Source organism: Somniosus microcephalus, chromosome 19, assembly GCF_052327205.1.
Source record: "Somniosus microcephalus isolate GS21.2 chromosome 19, FLI_Smic_1.0, whole genome shotgun sequence".
Classification (NCBI taxonomy): Eukaryota; Metazoa; Chordata; class Chondrichthyes; order Squaliformes; family Somniosidae; genus Somniosus; species Somniosus microcephalus.
The window spans coordinates 40,347,752-40,369,775 of record NC_141005.1 but is presented as its reverse complement, the minus strand read 5'-3'; the positions used below and the strand labels follow the sequence as shown (position 1 = coordinate 40,369,775).

General features: G+C 47.0%; 1 pseudogene; it reads right to left on the bottom strand.

The window, feature by feature from the left end:
- Positions 1 to 11,360: 11,360 nt before the first annotated feature.
- Positions 11,361 to 12,415, bottom strand: LOC147104374 (hydroxycarboxylic acid receptor 3-like; annotated as a pseudogene).
- Between the last annotated feature and the right edge of the window lie 9,609 nt (positions 12,416 to 22,024).

The following is a 22,024-nucleotide window of genomic DNA, read 5'->3' as shown; positions in this document are numbered from 1 at the left end:
TTTGGAGCAGGTGCTCATCAGATTGAAAGAATATGGGCTAAGAGCTAATCGCCAGAAATGCGAGTTCTTTCAAAAGCGAATCTCGTACTGCGGCCACGTCATTGATCAGGAGGGGCTCCATAAGTCACCTGACAAAATCGAAGCTGTTGTCAAAGCTCCAGCACCGGAAAATGTATCCCAGTTGAGGTCGTTCCTCGGGTTGGTTAACTATTACCACAAGTTTCTTCCAAATTTATCCACGGTGTTAAACCCGCTAAACATTCTTTTGCAAATGGGAATACCATGGAAGTGGAGCGATGATTGTAAGCGGGCTTTTCAAAAGAGCAAGGCACTGATCACCTCTAAGGAAGTGTTGGCTCACTTTAACCCAACGCTGCCTATTCGCTTAGCTTGTGATGCTTCTCCATATGGTATCGGGGCAGTGCTCTCACATAAGTTTCCAGATGGCTCAGAAAGGCCAGTCGCTTTCGCATCCAGATCATTGACCTCCGCTGAGCGCAACTATGCTCAGATAGATAGGGAGGCTCTCAGCCTCGTGTGGGGAGTTAAGAAATTTAACCATTACCTGCAAGGCCAAAAGTTTACGCTGCTGACAGATCACCAGCCGTTGGTTTCCATTTTCAACCCTAAGAAGGGTGTTCCAGTAATGACGGCGCAGAGGCTTCAGAGATGGTCCCTTTTTCTAGGGGCACATCAATATGATATTGAATTCAAAGGTACAAAGCAACATGGTAATGCTGATGGGCTGTCGCGCCTGCCACTACCTACAGCGGAAGAGGCACCGGCAGTTGACCCTGTCGAGATATTTCACTCGACCATCATCGAATGCTTACCAGTCACCAATGCGGGTATTGAGAGAGAGACCCGAAATGACCTGACACTGTCTCGGGTCTATGACTTGACAGTGAAGGGATGGCCAGCACATGGCGAACCACTGTTATCAGCATTCTCAGCCAGACGAGAACAGCTGTCCGTATGTCAAGGAACATTGATGTATGGAACAAGTGTGATTATTCCTCCTAAATTAAGGGAGAGAGTTCTAAAAGAATTGCACGAAGGTCATCTGGGGGGAGTCAAGATGAAAAGCTTTGCAAGGGCTTATGTGTGGTGGCCAGGTATCGACAAACAAATAGAGGATCTGACTAAAAGCTGCTCAGGGTGCCAAAAAGTTCAGAACGCACCTCCAATTGCACCGCTGCATCCGTGGGAATGGCCTTCAGCCCCATGGCAACGTGTGCATATCGACTTTGCAGGTCCATTCATGGATTCCATGTTTTTGATAGCAGTAGACACACATTCTAAATGGCCAGAAGTGATTAAGATGTTGACCACTACCTCTGAGAAGACGATTGCAGTTCTAAGAACCATATTTGCAAGGAATGGATTGCCGGAGCAAATATGTTCAGACAACGGACCACAGTTCGTGTCAGAAGAATTCCAGAAATTCATGAAAAAGAATGGGGTGAAACACTATACATCTGCCCCATATCATCCGGCTACAAATGGGTTGGCCGAGAGATTTGTACAAACGTTCAAAAAGGCGATAAAGGCCATGAGTGAAGATCATATTCCACTACAACACAAGGTTGACAATTTCCTAATGGCGTATCGAAACGCCACGCATGCAGTGACAAATCAAAGCCCTGCCATAATGTTCTATAACAGAAGGTTGCGGTCCCGGTTGGATTTGTTAAAACCCAATGTGCGACGGGAAGTCGAAAACAAGCAATTCCAGCATGTAAATAAAAAGGCCACTCGTAGTTTTGAAATAGGACAACCAGTGTTGGCCAGGGACTATAGGGATGATAAATGGCAACCTGGGACAATTCGTGCACAACAAGGACCCTTGATGTACACGGTAGACGTTGGAGAGAATGTAATACGACGTCATGCTGACCAACTTGTGGAATCGAGAACAAGGGTCGACCCCATGTCTACGGCAGAGACACCAGTTGAAGAACTTATTGAGCCTGTAGCATCTACCTCAGACTCGAACGTATTGGATGATGTTAAATCCATAGGAGATCAAGTGGATGAGTCACCCCAGCAACGGGAACCAGAGATCCCTGAAAGGCGTTATCCGGGCCACATCAGGAGGCCTCCTCAGAGACTGAATCTTTGAACAGTTCTTGTGTGTAAATTGTATATATGTTATCCATGTAGTGTATTAATTTGGGGTGTCCACTGTTAAGCTAAAAGGGGAGGAATTGTAGTGTATGTAACCTGTACTACCTTAAGAGGATACCTTAAGGTGATGGACTACTTTTTGATGGCTCCTGTACATTGTAGTACCGGTGGTGACCACACCGGTATATAAACCCTGCAGAGCAAAGTGTACCTCAGTTCCACCCTGACCCTCAATCACTAAAGACCTGTTTACTTACTTCTGTAGTCTGTGTCCTGTTATTCAGTATAACTGCATTTGTAAACACAAACTCAACAGAAATGAACAGGTTTGATCTAATAGCCATAACGGAGATGTGGTTGCAAAGTGACCAAGGTTAGGAAGTAAATATTCCAGCATACATAACTTTTAGAAGGGATAGGCAAAATGGAAAAGGAGGAGGGGTAGCCCTGATAATAAAGGATGGGATAAAGACTGTAGAGAGAAAGGATCTTAGCTCCAAAAATCAAGAAGTAGAATCAGTTTCGTTGGAGCTAAGAAACAGCAAGGGACAAAAAACATTGGTGGGAGTTGTTTATAGGCCCCCAAACAGTAGTTGTAATGTAGGGCAGAGTATAGATCAGGAAATTGGAGGCACATGTAACAAGGGTAATACAGTAATCATGGGGGACTTTAATCTACATAGAGACTGGGCAAACCAAATTTGCAGTAATAGTGTGGAGGACGAAGTCATGGAATGTATGCAAGATAGTTTTCCAGATCAGTATGTTGCGGAACCAACTAGGGAACAGGCTATTTTAGATCTAGTATTGTGCAACGAGAAAGGGTTAATTAATAACCTTATAGCAAAGGGCCCTTTAGGGAAAAGTGACCATAATATGTTAGAATTTTATATTGAGTTTGAAAGTGACTTAGTTAAATCCAAAACCAGGGTCTTAAAGCTAAACAAAGCAAACTGTGTAGGTATGAGGGGTGAGTTGGCTAATGTAGATTGGGAAACTACATTAAAAGGTATGACAGTGGATGAGCAATGGCTAGCATTTAAAGAATTAATACATAATTTACATCAAATATACATTCCTTTAAGGCACAAAAACCCCACAGGAAAAGTGTTCCAGCCGTGGCTAACAAAAGTTAAAAGATAGTATTAGATCAAAGGAAGAGGCCTATAATGCTGCCAAAAAGAGCAGTAAGCCTGAGGATTGGGAGGATTTTAGAATTCAGCAAAGGTGGACCATTAAATTGATACAGAAAGGGAAAATAGAATGAGGGTAAACTAGCGAGAGACACAAAAACATCCATGTGTGCGCCAAGTTCCCTGGCAGCTGCCATGACTCGTACATCCTGCGCCATTCTACCGTCCCTCAGCTCTTTGCACCACCAAACAGTCTTGGCGGCTGGCTATTTGGAGACAAGGGCTATCCCATGAAGACGTGGCTCATGACACCTTTGAAGAGGCCAACAAATGAGCCTGAGGGACATTATAATCAAAGCCACATTGCCACAAGAAGTGTCATCGAGCCGACAATAGGCTTGCTCAAAATGCGCTTCTGATGCCTTAACAGATCTGGAGGAGCCCTTCAATACGCACCAGCTGGGATCTCACGAATAGTTGTCATCTACTGAGCCCTGCACAACATAGCGCAGCAGCGAGGATTACTGCTGGATGAAGAAGACGCCGCTGAGTGCAGAGCCTCATCGGAGGACGAGAAGGATCAGGACGAGGAGGCTCACCATGAGGTTGGTTATGAGGATGAGGAACATCTGGATGAGCCGGCGGTCCCATTGCAACTAGTGTGCGAGCATATTGCTGCCCATCACGCCAGGGGTACCCTTATCAATGGCAGATTTCAATAATTTCATGCAGCTCGTACATGTGGCTGCCACCCGCATACGCAGGTTTGCATCACCCAACACCAACACCATGCAGCAGTCAAACTATGATTCGCCCCTTGTTTTGATTCTCCCCACCATTGCTGGGTGTGAAATGAGCCCTGACCCATCACTCTTCCACTTCCATTTCATCACACACATTTGCTAATGACCTCCAAGTGTGACAATTAGATGATTTATTAACAGCACTTCATAGAATACTAACATGACATTGATAAAGAAAGACACTCCTGAGTAACTACCCTTATGACTATTTGTGTGGGATCTTTCTTTTCCGGGTGCTTTTACATTGTGCTACCCCTACGGCTTCAGCAGTGGTAGGGGCAGCCTCCTCATCTCCGTGCTGCGCCTGATTAGACGCCTATGGCAATCGTCCTCTGGGTTTTGGAGCCATTGATGGCTCCGCCAAAGTCTGCTCCACCTGCAACTATGCATGCGCAGACTCGGTCATCACTGTTCGGGGAGGCATCTGGGGCTCTGACCAAGTGGTTGGCAAGGGGATGGAAGTCAGAGTGCTTGGAACAGAGCCGGCACTTCCATGTCCCCTCCCACCATCATCCGCATCATGGGCCACCCGCACTTCCCTGCTAGCAAGTAGCTGGAGAGCACCTTGCTGCACTTCAGTGGGGCCATGAGGGCCCACCTCTATAATGACATCCCACCTACAAAGGACGTCTATGAGCCTCTGGTTTCTCTCCTCCATAGATGCCCATCTCTCCTCCATTTTCTCCCATCTCTCCTCCGTAGAGGAACATCTGTTTTGAAGAGAACCATGTTCTCATGCGACTGGTGCCGTGTTTCCTCCATACAGGTGGCCATCCTATCCATGGAGGAAGCTATAGTTGCCAGTGAGTGCGCCACGGTGTTGCTCATGCAGGAAATGGACTCCTCCATTCTTTGCACACTTGCAGTCACCATGGTCGCAAAACCAGTCAGAGCCTCCTGCACTTGTTCCTGCAGCTCCAGGATCACCCTCTTCCTGGATGGCCCCCGAGGCTCAGCGTTTGCATGCAGCTGAGCAGAGCTAGGAGACTCCTGAGCCTTCAGAGAAGGAGTCTCCACTGCTGTCAAAGTCTCCACCATCTGCTGCTGCTCAGTTGTAATCTGAGAGACACCAGGTGACAACACTACACTTTCTCGCGACATACTCACAGAGGTGTGCGACTCTGCACTGGTGCTGGGTTATGTTGTCTGAGGTGACGCTGCGCCCTCAGAGGCATGAGGCTCCTCTGAGGAGTCTTCTTGCTGCTGCTCCTGGACATTGTGGGGGCTCTTGATGGATAGAGTTAGAGGGGTAGATGAAGGTACAAGGGATGTTGGGCTGTGTAGTGTTGTGCAAGAGTAGGGGTGGCAATGTAGAGTGGTGTGAATGTGATGAGACGCACAGCAGCATCAAGGTAATTGTGGCTTAATACTCACTTTTTCTGATCTTACTAGATCATTGAACCTCTTGCAGTGAATCACCACTGACAGTCCCGTAACCTCCTGCTATATCTGCAACCATGCTGCCTTTGTCCGCTGGGGAGGCCTCTTCCTGCCATCCGCAGGGAAGAGAACCTCCCTGCGTGCTCTCCCTCCCTCCACAAGATGATGGAGGGACTCATCTGTGAAGCGAGGTGCTGCTCGTTGGTGCTGGAAGTTCACAGTGCAGCGACTCAAACACTGACAGCACTGAATACTATCAATTTGCAACTGACAATAACTGGGGCCATGGCCTCTTTAAATAAGCCGGCAATAATCGCGCCATCCAGTGACGTCACCAGACCCGCACCCTTTAATAGTCAGGAAACGCGTAGGGCAGGCCTAACAAGCCCATTAGGGCATGATTTGATTTATCGAAGGGATCCACACAGCAGTGGGGTCGCACCCCACGGTCAACCTCTCCCGCCTTGAAGCCGACCAGTTAGGTGAAATCGCGGCCATATTATGGTTGGGTGGAGTGGGGTGCGGCTGACAAGGGTGCATATTGGTAACTTTCCAGTTCCAGGTGCAGCCTCAATAACAAACATTCTGATGTCCTGCAGGGTTTTTGTCCACATATTTAAAGTGCAGATGTCAGGCTGTTCCACCGCTGAGATATGTATCTTTTCCCTGTTACTTGAGAGAAATGGCAAATACCACCTCATGCAGCTCAGACAAGTCAAGATCCCAGGAGGGAAAGGACTTTTCTTAATCAATACCAATGTAAGAAGTCACACAGCACCAGGTTATAGTCCAACAGTTTTATTTGAAATCACAAGCTTTCGGAGCGCTGCTCCTTCGCCAGGTGAAGTGGAGAGATGCCTATAGACACAGATTATATAGTCAGAGAATAATGCCAGATGATTACAGGTAATCTTTCTAACTGCCATTTATCACACCTCGGCAGAGAGATAATCACAGCAATCGAAGGTGTGAATGGTGTCCGAACAGGTCAGTCAGGAAAACATTACATCAAAGAACAATGAGGTGGGGTCACAAGGGGTCAAATGTTGCAGATGCTGGGGTCTGTATGAAAAACAAAAAACAGACAAAAAACATTTTATTTGCTGGAAATCACAGCAGGTCCGGCCGCATCTGTGTACACCGGCATCTCCACACCATGGCTACTATCGACACCACAAAGTTCCGGCTCAAAGTGGAGAGGATCTCCAAGAAGATCGCGCATATCGACACAGACATCAAGTTTCTACAGAGATGCAAGAAAGCAGACAAGATCCCGAAAGGACTACAGATCATGAACCCACTCAAGTCGACCTACAACACAGACTACGCTGAGAGACTCTGCCGTCGTACCTCTCGCACACTCCTCAACCATCTCGTACACCAGCTCTACAGCAGACGCCGCAACCTCGAAACTGAGATAGAGTCCATGTTCTCAGCCTGTGCTCAGGACACAGCAGGCCAGCTACGAGACACCGCCAAACAGACGAGGCAATGGAACTACATTGCCTACATGCACACCAAGAACAGGAAGCTTGAGAAACTCGGCGTCACCACCAGCAGCAACCAAGCCTCCCCCGGTACCACGGTTGAAACCACAGGGAAGTCCATCGTCAACTTGTCCGACCACACCCTTCAACCAGACGAAATTGAAGTTCTCAGCCGAGGGCTCAATTGCTGCCCCACCACCAAAATGGACCCCATCGGTCTTGCGGCAGACACAGAGGAATTCATCAGGAGAATGAGGCTCCGGGAATTCTTCCACAAATCCCAAGATGTCAGCAGCAAACTCAATGAGACAACCAATGATCTGGAACAGCAGACAGAGGGATCCGCAGTGCAGCAACCGAAGAAGAAAGAGTCAAATTGGACCCCTCCAGAGGGTCGCTGCCCTAAGCTTGACATGTATGCTCAAGCTGTCAGGAGATGCATCAACGCCAGATTCATCAGCCGCACTCACAAGACAGTCCAGAATGTCACCCGAGCACAACGCAACGCCATCCACGCTCACAAGACCAACCGCAACATCGTCATCAAACCAGCAAAGGAGGAGCCATCGTCATACAGAACAGAATGGACTATTGCAAAGAAGCATACCGACAACTTGACAACCAGGAACACTACAGACAGTTACCCGCAGATCCGACCAAAGAACACACCCGCCAACTCAACAGACTGATCAAGACCTTCGATCCAGACCTTCAAAGCATCCTACGCGCTCTCATCCCACGTACTCCTCGCGTGGGAGACTTCTACTGCCTCCCAAAGATACACAAAGCCAACACACCCGGACGTACTATCGTATCAGGCAACGGGACCCTGTGTGAGAACCTCTCTGGATACGTCGAGGACATCCTGAAACCCATCGTACAGGGAACCCCCAGCTTCTGTCACGACACTACAGACTTCTTACAGAAGCTCAGCACCCACAGGCCAGTTGAACCAGGAACACTCCTCGCCACAATGGACGGCTCGGCACTGTGGTAAACCACTGTTATACCTGTCTGTAGAGGTATGTGTATTCCACTAGGTACAGGTCTGGACATGCCTCGGCTGACTCCTCCCACTATTCCAGGTATATAAGTGACTACCTCCCAGTCCCTTAGTATTCTGGACGGGTCGACCACTCGAGACAAGACCTTCATTCTTCAGTTAATAAAAGCCTGATTGTTACTCGCTCAACCTCAGTCTTTTGAGTAATTGATGGCGCATCAGGCACTCTACACCAGTATCCTCCACGATGACGGCATCGCTGCGACAGCCTCAGTACTCAACACCAACAACAGCCAATCTCCAGAAGTGGGGATGTTCGCTGATGATTGCACACTGTTCAGCACCATTCGAGACTCGTCAGATACTGATGCAGTCCGTGTCCATATGCAGCAAGACCTGGACAACATTCAGACTTGGGCTGACAAGTGGCAAGTAACATTCGCACCACACAAGTGCCAGGCAATGACCATCTCCAACAAGCGAGACTCTAACCATCTCCCCTTGACATTCAATGGCATTACCATCGCTGAATCCCCCACTATCAACATCCTGGGGGTTACCATTGATCAGAAACTGAACTGGACCAGCCATATAAATACTGTGGCTACAAGAGCAGGCCAGAGGCTGGGAATTCTGCGGCGAGTGTCTCACCTCCTGACTCCCCAAAGCCTTTCCACCATCTACAAGGCACAGGTCAGGAGTGTGATGGAATACTCTCCACTTGCCTGGATGAGTGCAGCTCCAACAACACTCAAGAAGCTCGACACCATTCAGGATAAAGCAGCCCGCTTGATTGGCACTCCATCCACCACCTTCAACATTCACTCCCTCCACCACTGGCGCACTGTGGCTGCAGTGTGTACCATCTACAAGATGCACTGCAGCAACTCGCCAAAGCTCCTTCAACAGCACCTTCCAAACCCGCGACCTCTACCACGTAGAAGGACAAGGGCAGCAGACACATGGGAACATCACCACCTACAAGTTCCCCTCCAAGCCACACACCATCCTGACTTGGACCTGTATCGCCGATCCTTCACTGTCGCTGGGCCAAAATCCTGGAACTCCCTTCCTAACAGCATTGTGGGTGTACCTACACCATATGGACTGCAGCGGTTCAAGGCGGCGGCTCACCACCATCTTCTCAAGGGCAATTAGGGATGGGCACTAAATGCAGGCCTAGCCAGCGACGCCCACATCCCATCAATGAATAAAACATTTTTTAAAAAAGACGCCATCCTACAACTCATCCGCTTCATCCTTGACCACAATGTCTTCACCTTCGACAACCAGTTCTTTACCCAAACACACGGAACAGCCATGGGGACCAAATTCGCTCCCCAATACGCCAACATCTTCATGCACAAATTCGAGCAAGACTTCTTCGCTGCACAGGACCTCCAACCAACGCTATACACCAGATACATCGACGACATTTTCTTCCTATGGACACACGGCGAAGAATCACTGAAAAGATCACACGATAACATCAACAAGTTCCATCCCACCATCAAACTCACCATGGACTACTCCTCAGAATCAGTTTCATTCTTGGACACACGAATCTCCATCAAAGACGGACACCTCAGCACTTCACTCTACCGCAAGCCCACGGACAACCTCAGGATGCTCCACTTCTCCAGCTTCCACCCTAACCACATTAAAGAAGCCATCCCCTATGGACAAGCCCTGCGAATACACAGGATCTGCTCAGACGAGGAGGAACGTGATGGACACATACAGACGCTGAAAGACGCCCTTGTAAGAACGGGATATGACGATCGACTCGTCGATCGACAGTTCCGACGGGCCACAGCAAAAAATCACATAGACCTCCTCAGAAGACAAACACGGGACACAACCAACAGAGTACCCTTCGTCGTCCAGTACTTCCCCGGAGCGGAGAAACGACGCCATATTCTTCGCAGCCTTCAACATGTCATCGATGACGACGAACACCTCGCTAAGGCCATCCCCACGCCTCCACTACTCGCCTTCAAAGAGCCGCCTAACCTCAAACAGACCATCGTTCGCAGCAAATTACCCAGCTTTCAGGAGAACAACGACCACGACACCACACAACCCTGCCACGGCAACCTCTGCAAGACATGCCAGATCATCAACACAGATACCATCATCACACATGAGGACACGACCCACCAGGTACATGGTACATGCTCATGTGACTCGGCCAACGTTGTCTACCTCATACGTTGCAGGAAAGGATGCCCCGGAGCATGGTACATCGGCGAGACCATGCAGACACTGCGACAACGAATGAACGGATACCGCACAACAATCGCCAGGCAGGAGTGTTCCCTCCCAGTCGGGGAACACTTCAGCAGTCAAGGACATTCAGCCTCCGACCTTCGGGTAAGCATTCTCCAAGGCGGCCTTCGAGACAGACGACAACGCAAAATCGTAGAGCAGAAACTGATAGCCAAGTTCTGCACTCATGAGGACGGCCTCAACCGGGATCTTGAGTACATGTCACGCTACATGTAACCCCGCCTGACGTAGGGTCATCCAGACTCGAGTCGTCGTTGGCTTGTTCTCTCTACACAAATGCGGCCGGACCTGCTGTGATTTCCAGCAAAGAAAATGTTTTTTGTCTGTTTTTTGTTTTTCATACAGACCCCAGCATCTGCAACATTTGACCCCTAGTGACCCCACCTCATTGTTCTTTGATGTAATGGTTTTCTGACTGACCTGTTTGGACACCATTCACACCTTTGATTGCTGTGATTATCTCTCTGCCGAGGTGTGATAAATGGCAGTTAGAAAGATTACCTGTAATCATCTGGCATTATTCTCTGACTATATAATCTGTGTCTATAGGCATCTCGCCACTTCACCTGACGAAGGAGCAGCGCTCCGAAAGCTTCTGATTTCAAATAAAACTGTTGGACTATAACCTGGTGTTGTGTGACTTCTTACATTTGTCCACCCCGGTCCAACACCGGCATCTCCACACCATAATTAATACCAGCCTCCCATATACCACTAAAGCCAAGCCTTTCCTCTTTCCCCGCTGATTCCTCTCACCCTGTAAATAGCATGCACTAATCTCACCTGCTAGAAAATGAACAACATTCCCATCCTTGTGGAAGTCCTACTCATTTGTATAAAACTGTATCCCTACTTTTTCATATGCATCTGCAAGTGCTGTATGACCTTACATACACCATAACTTATCGCGATCTGCAAGCCTTGTAGAAATCGCTCCTTTATTTTATAGAATTAAAAGAAATATTTTGCAGGTGAATAACTTGATTTTGAAAATTGCAGTTTATATCGGCACATATTTGTTCGAAATAGATTACCTGATTTTAAAATATCTCCAATTAACCCAATTCCAAGATTTTGCATGTATTCACAGGCTATACTTTAATTGCACAAGCTGATAATTAGCAGCTAGATCATACATTCACTGCTGACTCAGACTGGGATCGAGCACGGGTGTTACAGACCGGTTGGTGCCTTTCTTAGATGTTGATCCACAACCAGTTCACTTTTGGGCTCTCTTAGTTGCATTCCTTGACCTGCTGCTGATCTTGAAAGTCTTAAATTAAGAGGAAAAAGAGCTTTCTTCAAAGCATCTTTAAATGTTGAACTTGAAAAGTAGTAAATAACTGGGTCGAGCACACTGTTCAGATATGTCATGAATAATGTATTATAAAATACATGAACAGCTGTTTCATATGACTCGCAGTCTCTGTGACTCTGCTTCGTAATTAAAACAGCGACTACAGCAACGTTTGTGGGCAAGAAACAAAATATAAAAACTGCTGCCACCGCTATCACAAGCTTTACTGCTCGGTTATATTTACTCCTCGTTTCAATTTTCATTTGTTTTAACTTCCAGATGATGCAGGACGTGGAGAACAGGATAATCGAAGCTGGTAAAACAAACTTGAAAAGAATAAAAACAATATCGGTCCAAATTGTCGTAGGACTTAGAGGCTCGTATATGTTGAAAGGCTCGCAGTATGTCAGATTGCTGTGCGGGAAGGTGTGTCGTTCTATTAAAAGATGTGAAGAAATTGCCATTGCTAGAATCCACAGGACACCGGCGACCTTCACTGCACAGCTTGTCGGTATCTTGTTCACGTTATGGTGAGGGTGGACCACCTTAAAATAGCGATCGACCGCCATAACTGTAAGGAAAGCGATGCTCCCTACCCGGTTTAGGGAAATCAAAAATACCTTCAGACGACACGCAGCATCACCAAAAATCCAGTTCTTGCCCCGTACAAAGTAATCTGCTCGAAATGGTAAACAGCAGATTAACAGAGTGTCTGCAACCGCCAGATTCAGTGAATAAACAGTGTTTGGTTTCCAGGATTTTACATGAAAACCAAAGATCCATAAAGCAATTACATTTCCAATGAATCCGAAGATAAATGTTATAATAATTACTGGTGGATTGTACGACGAATTAATGTCTTCAACAGGAGCACATAGCTGGGTCCTGTTGTCCATTGTAGGCAGAATTGCAGTAAACTCGGTCACACAGCCACAGAAATTAGTTAATTAACTGAATGATGCACCACCTTATATAGAGTTCTTCCACGTTACATCATAGATCATGTGTGCGATTATAATAACGTCAGAATATTAAAGGAGTTGTATCATAAACTTACCAGCAATTCTCCTAGAATAACTTAAATATGTATTTACAGCTAAATCATTCAAACGATGCTGCACATCTATTAAAATATATCAGGCTTTGAATTTGGCTATTATAATACTGTATTATGAGAACTTTGTAGTTTACAACAGAAAACTGTATGATTCTATTGATTTTGTATTGAGTACAGTCACCCTTTTTTGTAGAAAAAAAGTTCTCTAATGTTAATTTTATCTGCTTTGTTAGATAGACATTTTTCAATCCATGTTCACTATCAAGTTTTCTTTCCCTGTACTGGAAAATTAAATCTTATAAACTGCTGATGAGAATGAATATAAAACTGCGTTTGAGACAAAAGTATTTCATCTATATATATATAAACGGATCGTTCTGTCTGTCTATGTCTGTCCTTCTGTCTGTCTGTCCTGAAGTGTGCGTCTGTCCGGCTATGCGCTCGAAAGTTACACAGCGTACCTACGCGTGCGTTACGTCGAAAGAAAGCTCACCGTTCCAAAACGATCGTAAGCATATTTACGTTTCGGCCGGACGAAAATCGCGCCCGCGGTATCCGAAAAACGTTCAAAATTCCACTCATTAGCATCTCATTATCCACTCATTAGTGACAGAGTGCCCTCGAGGTCGACCAATCGTACGCCAGGTTCCTGGCGCGTGCGGCCAGGCCCTCCTACGGTCGAGTGACGGGACGATTGACCAATCCTACGCTTTGTTGACCTGACGGTCGACCAATCGGTGCGTGCGTGGGCGGGCCTTATCGTTCTGAACCGAGGTGAGTCGCCGCCATCTTGATTCCAAACTTTTCCTTTCTTTTTCCCGCTTTCTGCATCTTTAAAAAAAACGTTGCTTTTAAAACACATATTGTTTTTTAAAAAAGTTAATTACTTTCTAAATCTTTTATCTAATCTCATTAATTTTCCTACCTTTCCCATTTTTCCAGGTAGGCCTCGAAGCCTCGGCCTCTCCTCTGCACCCACGCCCGAGCTAGGCACCTCCTCAGTCAACAAGCGGCCCCCGATCGCCGCCATCTTTGTGAAGGCTGGAGGGGCGGGCCTCAGCCGAGCGCCGCTACCGCCGCCATCTTAGTAAAGGCTGGTGTGGCGGTGGCGGCACGGAGCTCCGCGGAGCAGGAGCGCGGCGGCGTCTAACTCTCCCCCCCCAGTCTGTCTCTCTCTCTCTTCCCCGCGCCTCCTGAATGCGCGGGGGAAGAGGCCCGGGGCACCGTGGCCGCTTTCGGAGACTTCAACTCCGTGACAGGTGAGGAGGGTCTTTCTTCACGCAATCGGCCGCTCAGGCCCAGGCCCGGAGATCGGGAGGCGGAGAGGGGAGAAGGGTTACCAAGGCAACCGGGGCTCGGGCTCTCTGCTCTTGAAGCCGGCTCGGGCGGGGGGCGGGGAGGCGAGCCTCGGGAGATTGCGGGGCGAGCCCCGGGGGGGCGAGCCTCGGGAGAGGGGGGCGAGGCGGGGGGGGGGTGCGAGCCTCGGTGGGGGGGCGAGCCTCGGGAGATCTGGGGGGGGGAGGCGAGCCTCGGGAGATGGGGGGGGAAGCCTCGGGGGGGGTGGGGTGGGGCTCGATAGATCGGGGGGGGGCGGGGCTCGGGAGCTCGGGGCGGGGGGGAGCCTCGGGAGATCGGGGGGGAGCCTCGGTAGATCGGTGGGGGCGGGGCTCGGGGACTGCTCCCCCTGCTCCCTCTCCTCTCCCCTCCCCCGCCTCCTCTCCCCTCCTCCCCTCCCCCTCCTCCACCCCCCTCCCTCCTCCCCTCCTCCCCCCCTCCTTCCCTCTCTCTTTCCCCCCCTTCCCCCCTCTTCTTCCCCCCTCTTCTTCCCCCCCTTTCCCCCAGTCGCTCTCTCTTCCCCCCAGTCGCTCTCTCTCTTCCCCCCAGTCGCTCTCTCTCTTTTCCCCCCAGTCGCTCTCTCTCTTTTCCCCCCAGTCGCTCTCTCTCTTTTCCCCCCAGTCGCTCTCTCTCTTTTCCCCCCAGTCGCTCTCTCTCTTTTCCCCCCAGTCGCTCTCTCTCTTTTCCCCCCAGTCGCTCTCTCTCTTCCCCCACAGTCGCTCTCTCTCTTTTCCCCCCAGTCGCTCTCTCTCTTTTCCCCCCGTCGCTCTCTCTCTTTTCCCCCCAGTCGCTCTCTCTCTTCCCCCACAGTCGCTCTCTCTCTTCCCCCACAGTCGCTCTCTCTCTTCCCCCCCAGTCGCTCTCTCTCTTCCCCCCAGTCGCTCTCTCTCTTCCCCCCCAGTCGCTCTCTCTCTTCCCCCCCCCCCACCAGTCACTCTCTCTCTTCCCCCCCCCCCCCACCAGTCGCTCGCTCTCTCTCTCTTCCAACAACAACATGCCCTCGAAAAAGCCTCGGCACCGCCGGGCACTCCAGCTAGTTGTCCATAAAGTGCTTTGGGTACCCTGAGGTCATGTAAAGTGCTATATAAATGCAAGTTTTTCTTTCTTTAGAGGACTAATCAAACGGGACTGCAGGAAGGTTTTTATTTCAAGAATTTTTCCACTTAGCATTGTACTGGGAAGTGCTTCAGAATTAAACAAAGAAAATCAATGGTCATGCAGGTGTAACTGAATCATTTCTCTTAAAAAGGAAAAATTCTATTCCAAAGTTATTAGTGTACTTGAAATCCTGATTAAACTGGGAAGGCAAACATAACTTTGCTGTAATGTATTTTCATAAAGATATTGAATATGAAATAATTTGGCAGAGTGTTAAAAATGTTGTAAATGCATCTCACCCCATGCAATTAAGCCTATATCAGTCATACACAGAGATTTAGGGGGCTAAATTAGATCGCCCCCAAAAACGGGCGCGGGGATCGTGATACACAGTAACCCTGCACCCATTCGATGTAATGCAGAGAGCATGGCATTTTCAGGCTGCCTGCTTATTATCATTATTTCTGCATGCAGCCAGCGCTAACCGAAATGTTGATTGACGGCCGCATCAGCAGGGGGCCCAAATCAATACTTGCTAGCACTACTTAAAGCTAGCCTGCACTGCTTAAAGCTAGCCTGCACCTCTTAAAAGAGAGGTGCATTGTGGCAGGAGCAGGTGCTGGGAGTCTTTTGTGAGGTGAATCTAACCTGGGAAAGACAAAAGAATGGCTGATCATGGGAGAATGCGGGCACCCAGGTTTTCCGATTGGAGGTCATGGTGGAGGAGGTGAAAAGGAGGAGAGACATCCTGTATCTGCAGGGGGCCAGAAGGCCCTCCAGACACACGGTGAAAAGGCAGTGGGAGCAGATAGCCGCAGAGGTCAATACCAGGAGTTTAACCCCAAGGACCTGGATGCAGTGTCGCAAGAAGTTTAATGACCTCATACGAGTGGTCAACGTCAATGAATGCATCTTCAAATGCCATATCCTACCAATTGCATCACTAGCCTCAGCCACTGCTCAAATCACAACAGCAATCTCTATCAATCAGGACTCATATCTAACATGCATATGCTTCACCTTACTCTCACACACTTAGCATTGTTGCAAGCCTCACACCCACGTCTCACAGCTTGCACACACTGCCAGCTATTCAACCATGACAGGCACACCACTCACTAACACATTTCCCTCTAACATAAGAAATAGGAACAGGAATAGGCCATTTGGCCCTTCGAGCCTGCTCCGCCATTCAATAAGATCATGTTTGATCTTCTTCCTAATCTCTACACTCCTGCACTATAACTATATCACTTGATTCCCTTAATATTCAAAAACCTATCAATCTCTGTCTTGAATATACTCAATGACTGAGCCTCCACAGGCCTCTCGGGTAGAGAATTCCAAAGATTCATGACCCTCTGAGAGAAGAAATTCCTCATCATCTCTGTTTTAAATGGGTGACCTCTTATTCTGAAACTATGTCCCCTAGTTCTAGATTCCCCCATGAGGGGAAGCATCCTCCCTGCATCTACCCTGTCAAGCCCCCTCAGAATCTTATGTTTCAATAAGATCACCTCTCATTCTTCTAAACTCCAATGTGTATAGGCCCAACCTGCTCATCCTTTCCTCATAAGACAACCCCTTCAACTCAAAAATCAACCTAGTGAACCTTCTCTGAACTGCCTCCAATGCAAGTATATCCCTCCTTAAATAAGGAGACCAAAACTGTACGCAGTACTCCAGGTGTGGTCTCATCAACGCCCTGTACTGTTGTAGCAAGATTTCCCTACTTTTATACTCCATCCCCCTTGCAATAAAGACCAACATTCCATTTGCCTTCCTAATTACTTGCTGTACCTGCATGCTAACTTTTTGTGTTTCTTGTACGAGGACACCCAGATCCCTCTGTACCGCAGCATTCTGTAATCTCTCTCCATTTAAATAATAATTTGCTTTTTTATTCTTCCTACCAAAGTGGATAACCTCACATTTTCCCACATTATACTCCATCTGCCAAATATTTGCCCACTTGCTTAACCTATCTATATCTTTTTGCAGTCTCTTAGTGTACTCCTCACACTCTCACAACTTGCTTTCCCACCTATTTTTGTATCGTCAGCAAATTTGGCAACAGTACACTCGGTCCCTTCATCCAAGTCATTAATATAGATTGTAAATAGTTGAGGCCCCAGCACTGATCCCTGTGGCATCCCATTAGTTACAGTTCGCCAACCTGAAAATGACCCATTTATTCCAACTCTCTGTTTTCCGTTAGTTAGCCAATCCTCTATCCAATCTAATATATTACCCCCAACATCGTGAGCTCTTATCTTGTGCAGTAACCTTTTATGCAGCACCTTATCGAATGCCTTCTGTAAATCCAAATACACTACATCTATTGGTTCCCCTTTTTCCACCCTGCTCGTTACATCCTCAAAGAACTCTAGTAAATTTGTCAAACACAACTTCCCTTTCATAAAACCATGTTGACTCTGCTTGATTGTATTTTGATTTTCTAAATGTCCTGCTATTACTTCCTTAATAATGGATTTCAGCATTTTCCCAGTGACAGATGTTAGGCTAACTGGCCAATAGTTTCCTGCTTTCTGTCTTCCTCCTTTCTTGAATAGGGGAGTTACATTTGCATTTTTCCAATCCGCTGGGACCTCTCCAGAATCCAGGGAATTTTGGTAGATTACAACCAACGCATCCACTATCTCTGCAGCCACTTCTTTTAAAACCCTAGGATGCAGGCCATCAGGTCCAGGGGACTTGTCAGTCTTTAGTCCCATTAGTTTGCCTAGTACTTTTTCTCTAGTGATAGTGATTGTTTTAAGTTCCTCCCTCCCTATAGCCCCTTGATTATCAATTATTATTGGGATGCTTTTGGTGTCTTCTACCATAAAGACCAATACAAAATATTTGTTCAAAGTCTCTGCCATTTCCCTGTTTCCCATTATTAATTCCCCAGTTTCATCCTCTAAAGGACCAACATTTACTTTAGCTACTATCTTCCTTTTTATATACCTGTAGAAACTCTTACTGTCTGTTTTTATATTTTTTGCTAGTTTACTCTCATAATCTATCTTCTCTTTATTTTTTTTTATTAGTCATCCTTTGCTGGTTTCTAAAGATTTCCCAATCCTCTGGCCTACCACTAATCTTTGCAACATTGTATGCCTTTTCCTTCAATTTGATACCATCCTTAACTTCCTTAGTTAGCCACAGATGGTTCATCCTTCTCGTACAGTCTTTCTTTTTCACTGGAATAAACTTTTCCTGAGAGTTATGAAATATCTCCTTAAATGTGTGCCACTGCTTATCTACCATCTTACCCTTTGATCTATTTTCCCAGTCCACTTTAGCCAACTCCATCTTCATACCTTTGTAATTGCCCTTATTTAAGTTTAGGACACTAGTTTCAGTCCCAAGTTTCTCACCCTCAAACTGAATTTGAAATTTAATCATGCTATGATCACTCTTCCCTAGAGGATCCTTTACAATGAGATCATTAATTAATCCTGTCTCATTACACATTACCAGATCAAAAATAGCCTGCTCCCTGGTTGGTTCCACAATGAATTGTTCTAAGAAACCATCCCGAATACATTCCATGAACTCATCCTCAAGGCTACCCTTGCCAATTTGATTTGTCCAATCTATAAGAAGATTAAAATCGCCCATGATTATTGCAGTACCTTTCTTACAAGCCTCCATTCTTTCTTGATTTATACTCTGTCCTACAGTGTAGCTACTGTTAGGGGGTCTATAGACTACTCCCACCAGTGACTTCTTTCCCATACTATTTCTTATCTCCATCCAAACTGATTCTACATCTTGACCTTCTGAGCCAATATCATTTCTCACCACTGCACTGATCTCATCCTTTATTAACAGAGCTACCCCACCTCCCTTTCCTTTCTACCTATCCTTCCGAAATGTCAAATACCCCTGAATTTTCAGTTCCTAGCCTTGGTCACCTTGCAACCACGTCACTGTAATGGCAATCAGATCACACCCATTTATTTCTATTTGTGATCCGTTTATTCCTACTCTGTTTTCTGTCCGTTAACCAATCCTCAATCCATGCTAGTATATTACCCCCAATCCCAGGAGCACTAATTTAGTTCAATAACCTCTTGGGTGGCACCTTATCGAATGCCTTCTGAAAATCCAAATACATCACATCCACTGGTTCCCCCTTTTCTTTTCTGCTAGTTACAACCTCAAAAAGCTCTAACAGATTTGTCAAACACGATTTCCCTTTCATTATTCCTGTTGACTCTGCCCAATCCTATTATTATTTTCTAAGTGTCCTGTTAGCATGTCCTTAATAATAGAGTCTCGCATTTTCCCTACTACTGATGTCAGGCTAATTGGTCTGTAGTTCCCCGTTTGCTATCTCCCTCCTTTCTTAAATAGTGGGGTTACATTTGCTACCTTGCAATCCATGGGAACCATTCCAGAATCTTTGGAATTTTGGAAAAATGACATCCAATGTATCCAATATTTCTAAAGCCACCTCTTTCAAAACCCTAGGGTGTAGACCATCAGGTCCAGTGGGTTTATAAGCTTTCAGTCCCATTAATTTCTCCAGTGCTATTTTTTTCACTAATACTAATTTCTTTCTTGCAGGAGAAGGTTGTGCACAACCGAAAGCAGCAGGAGGGGGACAGGCATGCCTGCATGTTCAACAACAACAACTTGTATTTATATAGCACCTTTAACATAGTAAAACAACCCAAGGTGCTTCACAGGAGTATTATAAGACAAAAAATGTGACAGCGAGCCACAGAAGGGGAAATTAGGGCAGGTGACCAAAAGCTTGGTCAAACAGGTAGGTTTTAAGGAGCGTCTTAAAGGAGGAAAGAGAGGTAGCGAGGCGGAGAGGTTTAGGTAGGGAATTCCAGAGATTAGGGCCGAGGGAACAGAAGGCACGGCCACCAATGGTTGAGCGATTATAGTCAGGGATACTCAAGAGGGCAGAATTAGAAGAGTGCAGATATCTTTGGGGGGGGGGTTGTGGAGCTGAAGGAGATTACAGAGATAGGGAGGGGCAAGGCCATGGAGGGATTTGAAAACAAGGATGAGAATTTTGAAATCGAGGTGTTGCATAACTGGGAGCCAATGTAGGTCAGCGAGCACAGGGGTGATGGGAGAACAGGACTTGGTGCAAGTTAGGACATGGGCAGCCGAGTTTTGGATCACCTCAAGTTTACATAGGGTAGAATGTGGGAGGCCAGCCAGGAGCACGTTGGAATAGTCAAGGCTCGAGGTAACAAAGGCATGGATGAGGGTTTCAGCAGCAGATGAGCTGAGGCAAGGGCAGAGACGGGCGATGTTATGGAGGTGGAAATAGGCGGTCTTAGTTATGCTGCGGATATGTGGTCGGAAGCTCATTTCAGGGTCAAATATGACACCAAGGTTGTGAACAGTGTGATTCAGCCTCAGACAGATGTTACGGAGAGGGATGGAGTCAGTGACTAGGGAATGGAGCTTGTGGTGGGGACCAAAAACATAGAAACATAGAAACATAGAAGATAGGAGCAGGAGTAGGCCATTCGTCCCCTCGAGCCTGCTCCGCCATTCAATGCGATCATGGCTGATCATCCAAATTCAGTACCCAGTCCCTGCTTTCTCCCCATACCCCATATTTAGCCTTAAGAAATATATCCAACTCCTTTTTGAATATATTCAATGAACTGCCCTCCACCGCCTTCTGTGGTAGAGAGTTCCACAGGTTCACCACTCTCTGGGTGAAGAAATTCCTCCTAATTTCTGTCCTAAATGGCCTACCCATTATCCTTAGACTGTGACCCCTGGTTCTGGACTCCCCGACCATCGGGAACATCCTTCCTGCATCTAGTCTGTCCAGTCCTGTTAGAATTTTATAAGTTTCAATGAGATCACCTCTCATTCTTCTAAACTCCAGCAAGTACAAGCCCAATCGACCCAATCTCTCCTCATACGTCATTCCTGCCATCCCAGGTATCAGCCTGATGAATCTTCGCTGCACTCCTTCCATGCCAAGAACATCCTTCCTCAGATAAGGCGACCAAAACTGCACACAATACTCAAGATGTGGTCTCACCAAGGCCCTGTACAACTGCAGCAAGACATCCTTGTTCCTGTACTCAAACACTCTCGCTACGAAGGCCAACATACCATTAGCCTTCTTAACCACCTGCTCCACCTGCATGCTTACCTTCAGCGACTGGTGCACAAGGACACCCAGGTCTCGTTGCACTTCCCCTTCTCCCAATCTATTGCCATTTAAATAATAATCTGCCTTCCTGTTTTTGCCACCAAAGTGGATAACCTCACATTTATCCACGTTATATTGCATCTGCCATGTTTCTGCCCAATCACCCAACATGTCCAAATCATCCTGGAGTTTCTCGACATCCTCCTCACAGCACACACGCCCACCCAGCTTTGTGTCGTCTGCAAATTTGGAGATATTACATCTAGTTCCCTTGTCTAGATCATTAATATATATTGTGAATAGCTGGGGTCCAAGGACCGATTCCTGCGGTACCCCACTAGTCACTGCCTGCCACTCAGAAAAAGACCCATTTATTCCAACTCTTTGCTTTCTGTCTGCCAACCAGTTCTCTATCCAAGTCAATACCTTGCCCCCAATCCCATGTGCCTTAACTTTGCACGCTAATCTCTTATGCGGGAACTTATTGAAGGCCTTCTGAAACTCCAGATACACCACATCCACTGGTTCTCCTTTATCTATTTTACCAGTTACATCCTCAAAAAATTCCAGTAGATTAGTCAAGCACGATTTGCCTTTTGTGAATCCATGTTGACTTTGTCCGATCCTGTCACTGTTTTCCAAGTGCTCTGCTATTACATCTTTTATAATGGACTCTAGCATTTTCCCCACTACCGATGTCAGGCTTACCGGTCTGTAATTCCCTGTTTTCTCTCTACCACCTTTTTTGAATAGTGGGTTAAAATTAGCTACCCTCCAATTCATGGGTAATGTTCCAGATTCCATCGAATGTTGGAAGATGATCAGCAATGCATATACTATTTCTAGGGCCACTTCCTTAAGTACCCT